Genomic DNA, 12,462 nt, shown 5'->3' with positions numbered 1-12,462 from the left:
AGATTATCCTTTAGAGATTATCCAGTCTGACCTTCTCATTTTACAGAGAAGGGAACTGAATCCCAGAGAGGAGAAATGACTTGGCCAAGATTACTTGGAAAGAAAGTTAAAAGAGCCAAGATTCAAATCTATATCTTCTCATACAAATCAAAAGCTCTTTCTGTAACTGACAGGAAGATAGCTCAGAAACAGGCCAATGTCTCCACAGGACAGCCCCTACTGGGAATTGGGAACATGAAGAAGATTTTTGCTCCATCAACTTCTTTTGTCAGGGGAGTAAGGAGTAGAGGGGTCTGGAGCCATGATATAATAGCACTGTAGCTACAGCGGAAAAAGTGTTAGATCTGGAGTCCGGAAGACTGGGTTTGAATCCTACCTTAGACACTTAGCTGTCTAATCCTGGCCAAGTCACTTAACCTTTCTCAGCTTCATTTTCCTCATTTGCAACATGGGGATTAAGGGCACCTGTTTCACAGAATTACTCTAAGTAGCAACATAAGAAAATGAGATAACATTTGAAAAGGACTTTGCCAACCTTAAAGATTATACTATATGTAGTTTCTTCTAAGAAAAATCTTACTAATGCAGATCAGAAACCATATTTTGCTAGAGAGTTGCTTAGAGGCAGCTAAGGGAAGTTAAGTCACTTGCCACAGGTCGCAAAGCCAGTATATGTCAGAGGAACTCAGATCTTCCTGACTCTAAGACTGACTCTTTATTCATTATAAATACTGTTTCTCAGATATTTTTATGCATATGTAATATATATAGATATCAAACATATTACATACATATATAATGTGGGGGGCTATTGATATCCCGTCCTCTCACTTACCCATAGTAAGTCTTCGGTTGTCACCGGCCTCCTAGGAGGAATTACCAGACAGAGCACCCGAGGTTTGCAGGAGTTGTTTATTCAGGCTCAGCTACATCGCGACTGCCCTGAACTTCCGCATCAGGGCAACTTATAGGTACACATAGCCAATCATCTTCTACAGCTCTATTCATTACCTTTTAAGGTCATACATCAAGCAAGCAGGCACTAGCCCATATACCATTACTTCCTGGCCCCCAACATCTCCCCCTTTTTGTTTAATCAGGACGCTTGTCTGGTACAGCCTTAAGCGGTGCAGTTGCAATAACCTGAATTTAGCAGACCCTGGCGGCAGTAGGGGAATGCGGGATGTTCTGGCTTGGGTCATCTCCTGATCCCTGAACCTTACCCGTCCTCGGTGTCATAGAACGGATCCCGTCTTACTTCAAGGGCGTTACATGTTTTCCATGGAGGCCAGCCATACTTGTGGGTCTGCTCCTTCCTCGATGGCCATAATGGCCTTTTGTGTGAGTAACATATATCCTTGTTGTCTTCTCTGCAATCGGCAGAGGTACCAGACAAGCAACCCTATGGTCAAGAGTAACACCATACTTGACGCCCCCAAACCTCCCCAAGAGGCAAACTATTGGGTAATGTTTTGGAACCACTCAGTCCATGCTGATAACTGGGGACCAGATATGGTGGTAGAATTCAATACAACTATAGCATGTCTTAATTCATTTAACTTCAGTGTAAACTGCTTATTCCATGTCCCGTTTAAAAATGAACCCAGAGTATAGGACAGATTAACTGCCCTAGAATATCTTTGGTACGGGGCGGAGGTCACACAAAGACCGGTTGTGTGCCATTGGCACCCCATGAGACCCATTTCCATTATGGCATCAATTTGCTCTTGCACTAGGTCCACCCTTTGATTAAGAATCATGATCCCCCCCTGCAAGGTTCGGTCTATGTCCATCTGCGATTGCATGGCTTCCGCTGCTTGTCGAGTAACATTGGCCAATGCCGCAGCTGTTTGCACCTGCTGTTGCATGGATGTAGCGGCCAAGGCAATAGCGGCTGCACTGGCTGCAATGGCAGCGATAATGGCCGCGGTCACTCCAAAGTCTCTTTTATGTCTCTGGGGCACTGTCAATCCTTGCTCCATCTTTACTGGCACCGGTAGCCAGGTGGGTGTGCACGCAACCACAGCCGTTTGATGTCGTGTCGCATTCCAGCACTGGCTAAGCACGCACGTGGCATTGCGGCAAGTGATCTCTTCCTCTGTAGAATTGGTCAGTACCCAAAGGAAGGGTGGCCAAACACAAATAGGTGTGGGCACATACTGAGTGGGGGGGTTTGTGTTGACCTTCCAGGTATTAAGGTTCCCCTCTCGGCTTATTAAGGTCCCATTACCGGCGGATCCTCCTAGTAGCATTACTAAGGGATTTCCCACTAAACAACTGCCATTGACCCCACATATAAGCCATTCATCAAAAGGATTGTCATCAGTACTACAACATTATACAGTAGTAGGGGGACTGTTCTGAATGAGCAGAACTAGTCAGTATAAAGTTGTCACAGTTTTAGGTTTTAGCATTAAAACAGTAGCCCAATAACTTAGTTAACAGTCTTACAATTTCAAACAATCTTAACTGAAACTTCCTTTTAAAGAAAGATAGACTTGGAAGCTTAAGATTTTCCCAAATTACAATACTCCAAAACTTTAAGAGAAACTGCTTTTCATACAGCATAGATAGTACAGATGTTTACCAGTAATGATATCATCTCAAGTTTGAACTTCTAAATAAGAACAAATGAATTACCAATCTGATGACCTTAAAACTCCACATGAAGTTATACTAAACTAAAATCCTTTTTTTTTTGATGCCATACAACCAATCAACTTATAATCACTGTATATTTCCAGAATAGCCAAAAAGTTAAATGGACAATCAGCTATCATAGTAAATATTGGCAGTATTGTTACTACTTGTTTGTATCCCAAATATAAAAGCTTTAAACCATCAGATATTATAACATAAAAAATCCAATTCACATGAAAATAACATTATAACATAGGGTTAGCAGAACTGATAAAGTAACATAGCTAGTTTTACACAACTTTTTCTCCATCTTTTAGTTTCAACAAAACTCAGATTGAAAACTGATTTGTCACTCAATTTTTACAGTATAAGAGGACTTTACAATTTAGATTTTACAATTTAGAGATACCATAATAGAACAATGACATAATGACATTAATTGCATTTCCGATTCATCACATACCAAAATTATTGACAGAAAATTAGGCTTACCAAGTGCAGAGGCTTTTCTCCTCTCCCCACAGTTGCAGAGCTTGGTTGTGTTCCCCGGGATTTGAAAGGAAAGAGGGTCATCTGCATGCCCCAGGGGCCCTCAATATAGCTGCTATGCCTCCCCCCAATGTTTTTAGCTGTTCCAACTTTTACTCCAATAAATTTTGTGTCCACTCCTTAGAAACTTCTTTGAAAGTGATAGCTTTGACTTCCCTAGCAAGGGGAGAGGGAGTGGCGCCTACTCCCTTATCCCAGTTCTAGAGAACCCAAAAACCTCACCTTATGTATCAAATCTTGGAAAATATTCCAATTTGCCTAAATGCCAAATAGTAAAATGAATTCTGACTTTTCTTTAGCATCAAATTAGGAGTGACACTTTTCAAAGATGACCAGAACGCATTCAGTTGCCTTTTAGTTGCATTCTGTTACACAAAACTTTTCTCTTTTAAGTGAGGCAGGAAATAGTTAAATGTTAATCTACCTGCCTCTTTGTTCTGAGGGAAAAGATTCCCTCCCCCTCCCATCACCCTCTCCTCACTCCACTTGGCCAGAGTGGAATGAAGAGGAGATTTTCAAACTTTTAAAGATCTTAAAACTTCTGTTCACACTTTTCAATAGCAACTAACTTATACCTATCTTAACTTCCTACCCATGTTCCTTTCTTTGCTACATGCTTAAACTTTCTTGCTTTTACTACTGTCTACTCTTCCTGTTGGACTTTGATTAAAGCCCCTTTAAAATCATATACATACTTTATTTCTTTCTAATTCCAACCTAACATTTCTCCTATACTCTTTCACTTGCATTTACCATCATATAACCTAAACAAGACAATATTTTGCTCTCTTTCTCTCCCTTTCCAGCCTCCACTCAGCAGCAGGGGAAAGAAGGAGGGAAAGAGATACAGCATTTCAAAGGAATGTCCTGCAGTTGCAGCCAATGGTACAGAACTTTTCTAAATTAAATTTGGTCACAGACTCCCCATATCCAGAGGCCCGTTTCTGGAAGTCTGTGAAGTTGTCCAAAAGGCATTTCAAAGGAGTACACGGGCCGGCTGTGGATGACCCTTGGCCCATAATGGACCTGATGACTGGATAGGACAAACAAAGACACAGAAGGGACAGAACACAGCAGAAACACAAGATACGACACGTAACAGTTCTGTGCACAGTACCAATCACTCAAAACATGTACCACTCATTCTAAACAAGCAACTAAGTGGGACTCGAACCCACAATTTAATTGCTCAGACCAGAGTAATTAAGTGGGACTCGAACCCACAATTTAATCACCTAAACCAGAAAGAGTAATTAGGTGGGACTTAAGGTGTTATCTATCTGCTTCTTAAAAGTGATCGGGCCTCTGGCAAGGTTGAAGGGAGGAGGACGGCTTCCTTCCGCCCATTCGGCAGCCCAGGTGGGCCTCCCATGTAGGGACTTCCCCTTTTTTTTTTTTCTGGGCCACGCCCTGTAGGCGTCGAAGTCAGGCACTTCCTCTTTTCTAATTTTTGCTGCGCCACTGACTCCTCCTTTCCGGGTTCTTGTTCCCAGCGAACAGCGCGTGGAGCCAGCTCCTTCGCTGTCGCCATCTTCCCCGCTTTCTAACCCCCTCTCCGCTTCTCTCAACTCCTCCCACGGATATTGAGGAGGTCGGCTAGTCGATTCCTCCTCCGACTCCTCACTAGAGGAGCCTGCTAAGGATGTCCCAACCTGAGTACTCACCGGGCAGGAGCGGGGCAAGGGTTTTGGGTTGAGTACTGAGTCCACCAGTCTATAAACGGTGAAATCGGTTGGGGTTAATGACCCCGGGTTTGTTTCTTCATACGAAGCCATTTGTTGTCCCACCACGGCCCATCTGCCTGCCTGCACCCCCGCATGTTGTATCCAGGGGCAGATGGTCCATATTTTTTCTACAAACTGGCGGCACGTTCTTATCGGTATCTTTACCCCGCCCTTCGCGCACACTTTGTAAAGCTGCGTGGCAATAACTCCTTTCTCCTCGGGCAAAATTGCGGGGACACTTCCTGCCCCTCCCATCTTCTCAAAGGTACTCTTTACCAATAGGCTGTCTGGAGAGCTAGTTACAGCCCAGATGGTCTTCTCGGACCCTACCCAAGCCCCACGTTGGGCGCCAGTTGTGGGGGGCTATTGATATCCCGTCCTCTCACTTACCCATAGTAAGTCTTCGGTCGTCACCGGCCTCCTAGGAGGAATTACCAGACAGAGCACCCGAGGTTTGCAGGAGTTGTTTATTCAGGCTCAGCTACATCGCGACTGCCTCAAACTTCCGTATCAGAACAACTTATAGATACACATAGCCAATCATCTTCCACAGCTCTATTCATTACCTTTTAAGGTCATACATCAAGCAAGCAGGCACTAGCCCATATACCATTACTTCCTGGCCCCCAACAATATAATATCTGATATTATTATATATGATAACTTCCACAAAATCCTACTTTTTTGCCTTATGATAGCAAAGAGATGACCCTGGGATTTCAAAGGCTATAGCCAAGGAGCATTATTTCTTAGAGCTTTAACCAAGTTAGAAAAGCTAGGGCTGTTGCCATAGCAACAGACTGAATCTGCTTTCTGAGGACCAGCCAAGCTAAGTATGGAGAGACTCTTCTATAATAGATTGTCCATGGCAAAAAATAAAACAAGGGAAAAATGCTAAATGGTCCTAAGTTTAATGTAATCCCCTTCTACTTCTACAGTGGCAGAAAAAGAACCAGAGAATGTTAAGAATCATGGTTTTTAGATCATACATAAACTTTAATTTGACTTTCAGTACTCTGTAAGATCTTTACCAATCACCAGAATATGTGTATACATAAATATATGTAGATATGTGTATATGTATGTATATATGTGTTTATGTAGCTTGAGTTGCTGAATTATAATGATCTTGACATTCTCACTTAAACAAAACTAAAGAAAGAAGTATATATATATGTATATATGAATACACACATATGTGTGTGTGTATATATAGGCAACAAGAACATTATTTCATGGGATATGGGATATCTGGTCATCTCACAATATAGCACTGATGAGAAGTATCTATAAAAATACCTCCATGAAAATAATTGCAACTTGTGCACTGATGTTAGTTGCTAAAGATAAGGAAGTAGAGACATTTTACAAAGGCCTTCCAAATTAAATCAACAGACTTTCTGGTACTAGGTGACCTCAACACAAATGTGACAAAAGCTGAGGATGCTGAATTACATGTGGGAAAGTGTGGCTCAGGAAAAGGAATACAAATGGTCACTCACAGCCTATATATAATCATAACACTTTTATATCACAATCATTTTCTTTGAAAGAAAGAATTAGAAATTCTTTTCAATAAAGATGAGTATCAAATAATAGTGCAACAATTAAGTAGCTGATAGTTAAACAAGTAGGAAAAGACTACTTTTTGATGTAGAAGTTCCCTGAATCTGTGTATAGATCATTGATATATCAAGGAAAAGAGGCAAATTAATAAAGAGGAATAATAATTTTAAAAAGACATGAAATGTATCTGAAACAATTTGACTCTGTGCTATTTAAAGAAATAAGTGAACACAGAGTAAAGGCAGGAACTCTTCTGAACTCTCCCAAATTCTCCTCCCAAAAACTGAAAAATAATACCACAAAATAAATTCTGGAGCAGCAGAACTAACAAGGATGGGGGAATATAATTTTCCAGCTCAAGACAACTTAGAAGGTCAGTAGAAAAGGTATTTTTTCACTAGGGAGAGAGTTGACCACAGTCAGAATAAGCTGTGTCACTGCACAACAACAGCAGGCCTTGGGGGTTGCTGAATGGCAGCTGCAACTTCTGGAGCTCTCAGCCCATAGACAATAAGGGGGTCAGATAACTGACCCATAGGAAATTACCCTTTGCTGGAACTTGGTGCAGGACTCTTGCATTGCCCATATGTGGGTCCAGGTCAAAGTCCCAGGATATGGAGGAACACTAGCACACTGGAGTGTGTGTTCAGAGGAAGCAGGGACCCTAGTCACAGTTCCAGGATAGAAAAGAGTATGTACTCACAGTCTAGAGCACAGGCCAGAAGAGCAGTGACCATAACTCTCCTTAGGTCACACCACCTTAGAAGAACTGAAAATTTACAGACCCCTAGCACTAGCTCTAAAAACATCTGCACAAAATACCTAAAGCTTGGGACAGTGCTCCATCAATCCTAGGAGCACAGCACCACTTTAACATAAAGTGAAAGTGAAAAAATAGGCTTGAAAAATGTGCAAACAATAAAAACACAACAAAACCAGATCATAGAAAATTACTATGGTGACAGGGAAGGTCAAAACAACAAACTCTGAAGAAACCAGTCAAAACAGCTATATCTAAATCTTCAAAGAATAATTTTGAGTTGGTCTCAGCCCCAAAAAGAATTCCTAGAAGCACTTCAAAACAAAAACAAATAGAAGTAGAGGGAAAATAAGTGAAAATGATGCAAGAAAATTATGAAACAAGAATCACTAGCTTGGCAAAGTAAGCACAGAAAAAAAATGAAGAAAATATCATCTTAAAAAGAATAGGCCAAATGGTAAAAAAAAAAAAGTTGCAAAAAGTCCACTAAAAAGAAATCCTTTAAATTAGCCAAATGGGAGAAAATAAGAGATGTACAAAAATTCACTAAAGAGAAGTGCTCTTTAAAAAGTAGAATTGTCCAAATGGAAAAGATCCAAAAGTTTACTGAAGAAAATAATTCCTTAAAAATTAGAGCTGGGAAAGTAGAAGATAATGATTTCATGAAAGATCCTGAAACAATAAAACAAAATCAAAGGAATGAAAAAAACATATACAATAAAAATGTTAACTATCTCATTGGAAAAACAACTAGCTTGAAAAATAGAACAAGGAAGAATAATTTAAGAATTATTCAGCTACCTGAAAATCATGAACAAAAAAGGATCCTAGATATCATATTTCAAGAAATATCAAAGAAAATTGCATGATATCTTCGAACCAGAGGGTAAAATAGAAATTAAAAGAATTCACTAACCACTTCCTTAAAGAAGTCCCAAAATAAAAACTCCAGGAATATTATAACCAAATTTCAGAGCTCCCAGGCTCAAAAAGAAAATATTGCAAACAGCCAGAAAGAAACAATCTAAATATCCTGAAACTACAATGAAGATAACACAAGATTTAGCAGCTTCTACATTAAATGATAGGAGGGCTTTGAATAGGAGATTCTGGATGGCAAAAGGGCTAAGATTACAGCCAAGAATCATCTACCCAACAAAACTGAGTATAACCCTTCAGAGGAAAAAATGGAAATTTAATAAAAGAGGGGATTTTCAAGCATTTCTGATGAAAAGAGCAGAGCTGAATTAAAAAGAATTGACTTTCAAATATAAGATTCAAGAGAATCATAAAAAGGTAAAGAAAAATCATAATGGATTCAGGAAGTTTAAAATATTTGCATTCCTTCATGGGAAGGTGACATTTGTAACGTTTAAGAGCATTATCCTTGTTAGGACAGTTAGAAGGAGTTTACATATCCAGAAGATATGGGTGTGAGTTGACTATGATGGGATGATATCTAAAAGAATAAAATTAAGGGATGAGAAAGAGGAATACACTGGAATAATGGGGAAGGAAGAAGCAGAATGGGGGTAAATTATCTCACATAAAAGAGATACAAACAGGACCTCTGTGTGGCTCCAGCTCCCACCACCTCCAATTCATGTAAAAGGGGACTCTAAACAAACTTTTGAGCTACAAAACCCACAAAAGGACACAGAGAAGCTAACCTCCTGCTGAGGACAGCCCTGCAGGCTAGCAGGAATCAGCCAGCACAGTGCTCTCGGAGCTGAGCCCAGCCTCACTCTGAGCATGGGCTGGAGGGATTCCAGATCACCAGTAGTGGTAGCAATCCAGAATTATCAACATATACTTGCTGAGGACAAAGTGAGAGGTCAGTGCAGTGTGGACTTTGGGACCCAGTAGTTGGGAGGGCATTGGCTTTTGCCCCCAGGGCGAGAAGCCACTGAGGGCTGCAGTGAGGCCGCTGCCATGTGGCAGCTACAGCTCCTGGCCTGCAGAGTGTAGGGGGACCAAGAGACCACTCTGAGTGGTAATCGATCTTGCTTTAACCTGCTTGGATATGGAAAGCGGTCTAGGGTAGAGGTCCTGGGGGTGTGCAACAAGCTTGCCAGAGAGTGTGGAGGCTTCAGAGAGGGCACCCAACTAATACCTCTGGCAGCTGAGAAAACCCCAGTGTTTGGAACGAAGATCCCCTGTCTGGTGGCAGAGATCTACTGTGGCAAAAAGCCCAAAAGTAAAGTAATTGAGTGGCAAAATGACCAAGCAAAGGAAGCAAAACAAGCAAAGCAATACAACATTAGACTCCTGTTATGGGGACAAAAAGGATCAAAGTATAGAACAGGAGGAAGACAGTGAAGTCAGAACTCCTGCACCAAAAGCTTCCAAGAAAAATATGAGCTGGTGAAAGGCAATAGAGGACCTTAACAAGCAGATAAGAGAAGTGGAGGAAAAATTGGAAAGAGAAATGAGAACGATGCAAGAAAATTATGAAATGAGAGTCAACAGCTTGACTGAGGAAAATAACACATTAAAAAATAGACTAACTCAAACGGCAAAAGAGGCTCAAAAAGGCAATGAGGAGGAGAATATCTCAAAAAGCCAAATTTGCCAGATGGAAAAAGCATCTCAAAAGCTCACTGAGGAGAATCATTCCTTCAGAATTAGATTGGAGCAAATGGAAGCTAATGACTTTATGAAAAATCAAGATGCTGTTAAACAGATCCAAACAAATGAAAGAATAGAAGGCAAAGTGAAAAATCTCATGGGAAAACTACTGACCTACTGGGTTGGAAGCACCCACTTTTGAAAAGGGACAGGATCAAAATAGAGAATAGAACAAGTGGGAGGTGGGATAGGAGGGAGGAAAATATAGTCAGCCTTTTAGAATATATCTACTATGGTAATGTTTTGCATTAGCTACACATGTACAACCTATACTTAATTGCTCATCTTACCAGTAAGGGTGGGTGACAAGGGAGGAAGGGAATGAATCTGGAATTGAAATTTTAAAATCAAATGTTTATATATATATATATATATATATATATATATATATATATATATATAATTATTATTATTAACACTATTTTACATGTAATTGGGAAATAAGTTATACAGGCACTGGGACATAGAGATACACCATGCCCTACTGGAAAAGTCAAAGCGGGATATGGGAAAAGAAATGGGAGAAAGCAGATTGGAGGAGTGGATATCCTGTGGGACTTCTATTTTGGGGTGGTGGGTAGGGGGAAAATGGGGAGAAAATTTGTAACTCAAAATCTGGCAGAAATGAATGAGGTAAATCAGAAGTTAATGAAGCATTTGAAAAATGAAAAAAAAGAGATATACCAAAGAGCTTATATAGTGAAGAGGAAGATGGGGGTGATAGACACAGTAATCATAACTGTGAAAAAATTTTATAGCAATTTTCTCTCATATAGCCTAATTTCTTAAATATATACAGAACTGCATCAAATTTACAAGGATATAAGTCATTCCCCAATTGATAAATGGTCAAAAGATATGAATAGGCAGTTTTCAGGTGGAGAATTAAAAGCTATCTATAGTCATATGAATTTTTTTCTATCTAAATCACTACTAATTAGAAAAACTCTAAAATAACTCTGAGGCACTACCATAATATCAGATTACTTAATATGACAGAAAAGAAAAAAAATGACAAATGTTGGAGGGCATATGGGGAAATTGGCACAATAAAGCACTACTGGAGTTATAAACAAATCCGACCATTCTGTAGAACAATTTGGAACTATTTCCAATGATCTATAAATTTGTGCATTCCCTTTGACCAAGCAATACCACTATTAGGTCTGTATTGCAAAGAAATAAAAAAAGACATATGCACACACATAGAAAAATATTTATAGCTATTGTTTTGTGGTGGCAAAGAATTGGACATTGGAGGGATGCCCATCAATTGGGTAAAGGCTAAACAAGTTCTGGTATATGATTGTGATGGAATATTATTTTGCTATAAAAAATGAACAGAGTGCTTTCGGAAAAACCTGGAAAGATTTACCTGAACTGATGCAAAGTGAAATGAGCAGAACCAGAACAGTCTTCATAGTAACAGCAATATTATAAGATGAACTGTGGCCGACTTGGCTATTCTTGGTAATATAGTGATCCATGACAATTCTGAAGAAATTCTGTTGAAAAACATGCTACCCAACTCCAGAGAAAGAACTAATGGAGTCTGAATGCAGATTGAAGCATACTATTTTACTTTCTTTTTCTTTTTGTTCTGTATTTTCTTTTACACCATGACTAATATGGAACTATGTTTTCTATGACTGCAACTGTATAACATTTATTAAATTGTTTGCTTTCTCAATAAGGGGGAGAAGGAAGGAGAAAAATCAGACATCAATTTTTTTGTATAAATGAATTTATTTACTTTTACTTTTCAACATCCATTTCCACAAGATTTTGAGCTCCAAATTTTCTCCCCATCTCTCCTCTACACCCCTCTCCAAGATGGTGTGTATTCTGATTACCTCTTCCTCCAGTGTGCCTTCCCTTCTATCACATGCCTCTGCTTATTCCTTTCCCCCTTACTTTCTTGTAGGGCAAGATAGATTTCTCTACCCCATTGCCTGTATATCTTATTTCCCAGCTGCATATAAAAACATTTTTTTACATTTATTTTTAAAACTCTGAGTTAGAAATTCTCTCCCTTCTTCTTTCCACAATCACCCTCATTGAGAAGGCAAGCCATTCAATATAGGTTATACATGTGTAGTTATATAAAACACTTCCATAATAGTCATGTGGTGGAAGACTGACTATATTTCCCTGCATCCTCTCCCACCCCCCACTTATTCTATTTTCTTCTTTGATCCTGTCCCTTTTCAAAACTCTTTGCTTCTGACTACAATCTGTCCTCCCATCTTTTATCCCTCTCCCTGTTTCCTATCCCCCTTACTTTCTTGTAGGGTAAGATACTTAAGTGAGTGTGTATGTTATAACCCCCTTAAGTCAAATATGATGAGAGTAAGATTCACTCATTCCCTCTCACCTCTCTTTCCCTCCATTGTAAAAGCTTTTTCTTGCCTCTTTTATGTGAGATAATTTACCCCATCTTCTCTCTCCCTTTCTCCTTCTCCCAATATATTCCTCTCTAAGCCCCTAATTTTAGTTTTTAGATATCATCCCTTCATATTCAACTCAGCCTGTACCATCTATCTTATCTTATCTATCTATCTATCTATCTATCTATCTATCTATCTATCTATCTAT

This window comes from Petaurus breviceps, unplaced genomic scaffold, assembly GCF_028583685.1.
Source record: "Petaurus breviceps papuanus isolate PSGF00001 unplaced genomic scaffold, PetGlider_PUasm1.0 90879, whole genome shotgun sequence".
Lineage (NCBI taxonomy): Eukaryota > Metazoa > Chordata > Mammalia > Diprotodontia > Petauridae > Petaurus > Petaurus breviceps.
The sequence above is the reverse complement of the archived record's forward strand: the minus strand, read 5'-3'. Positions refer to the sequence as shown.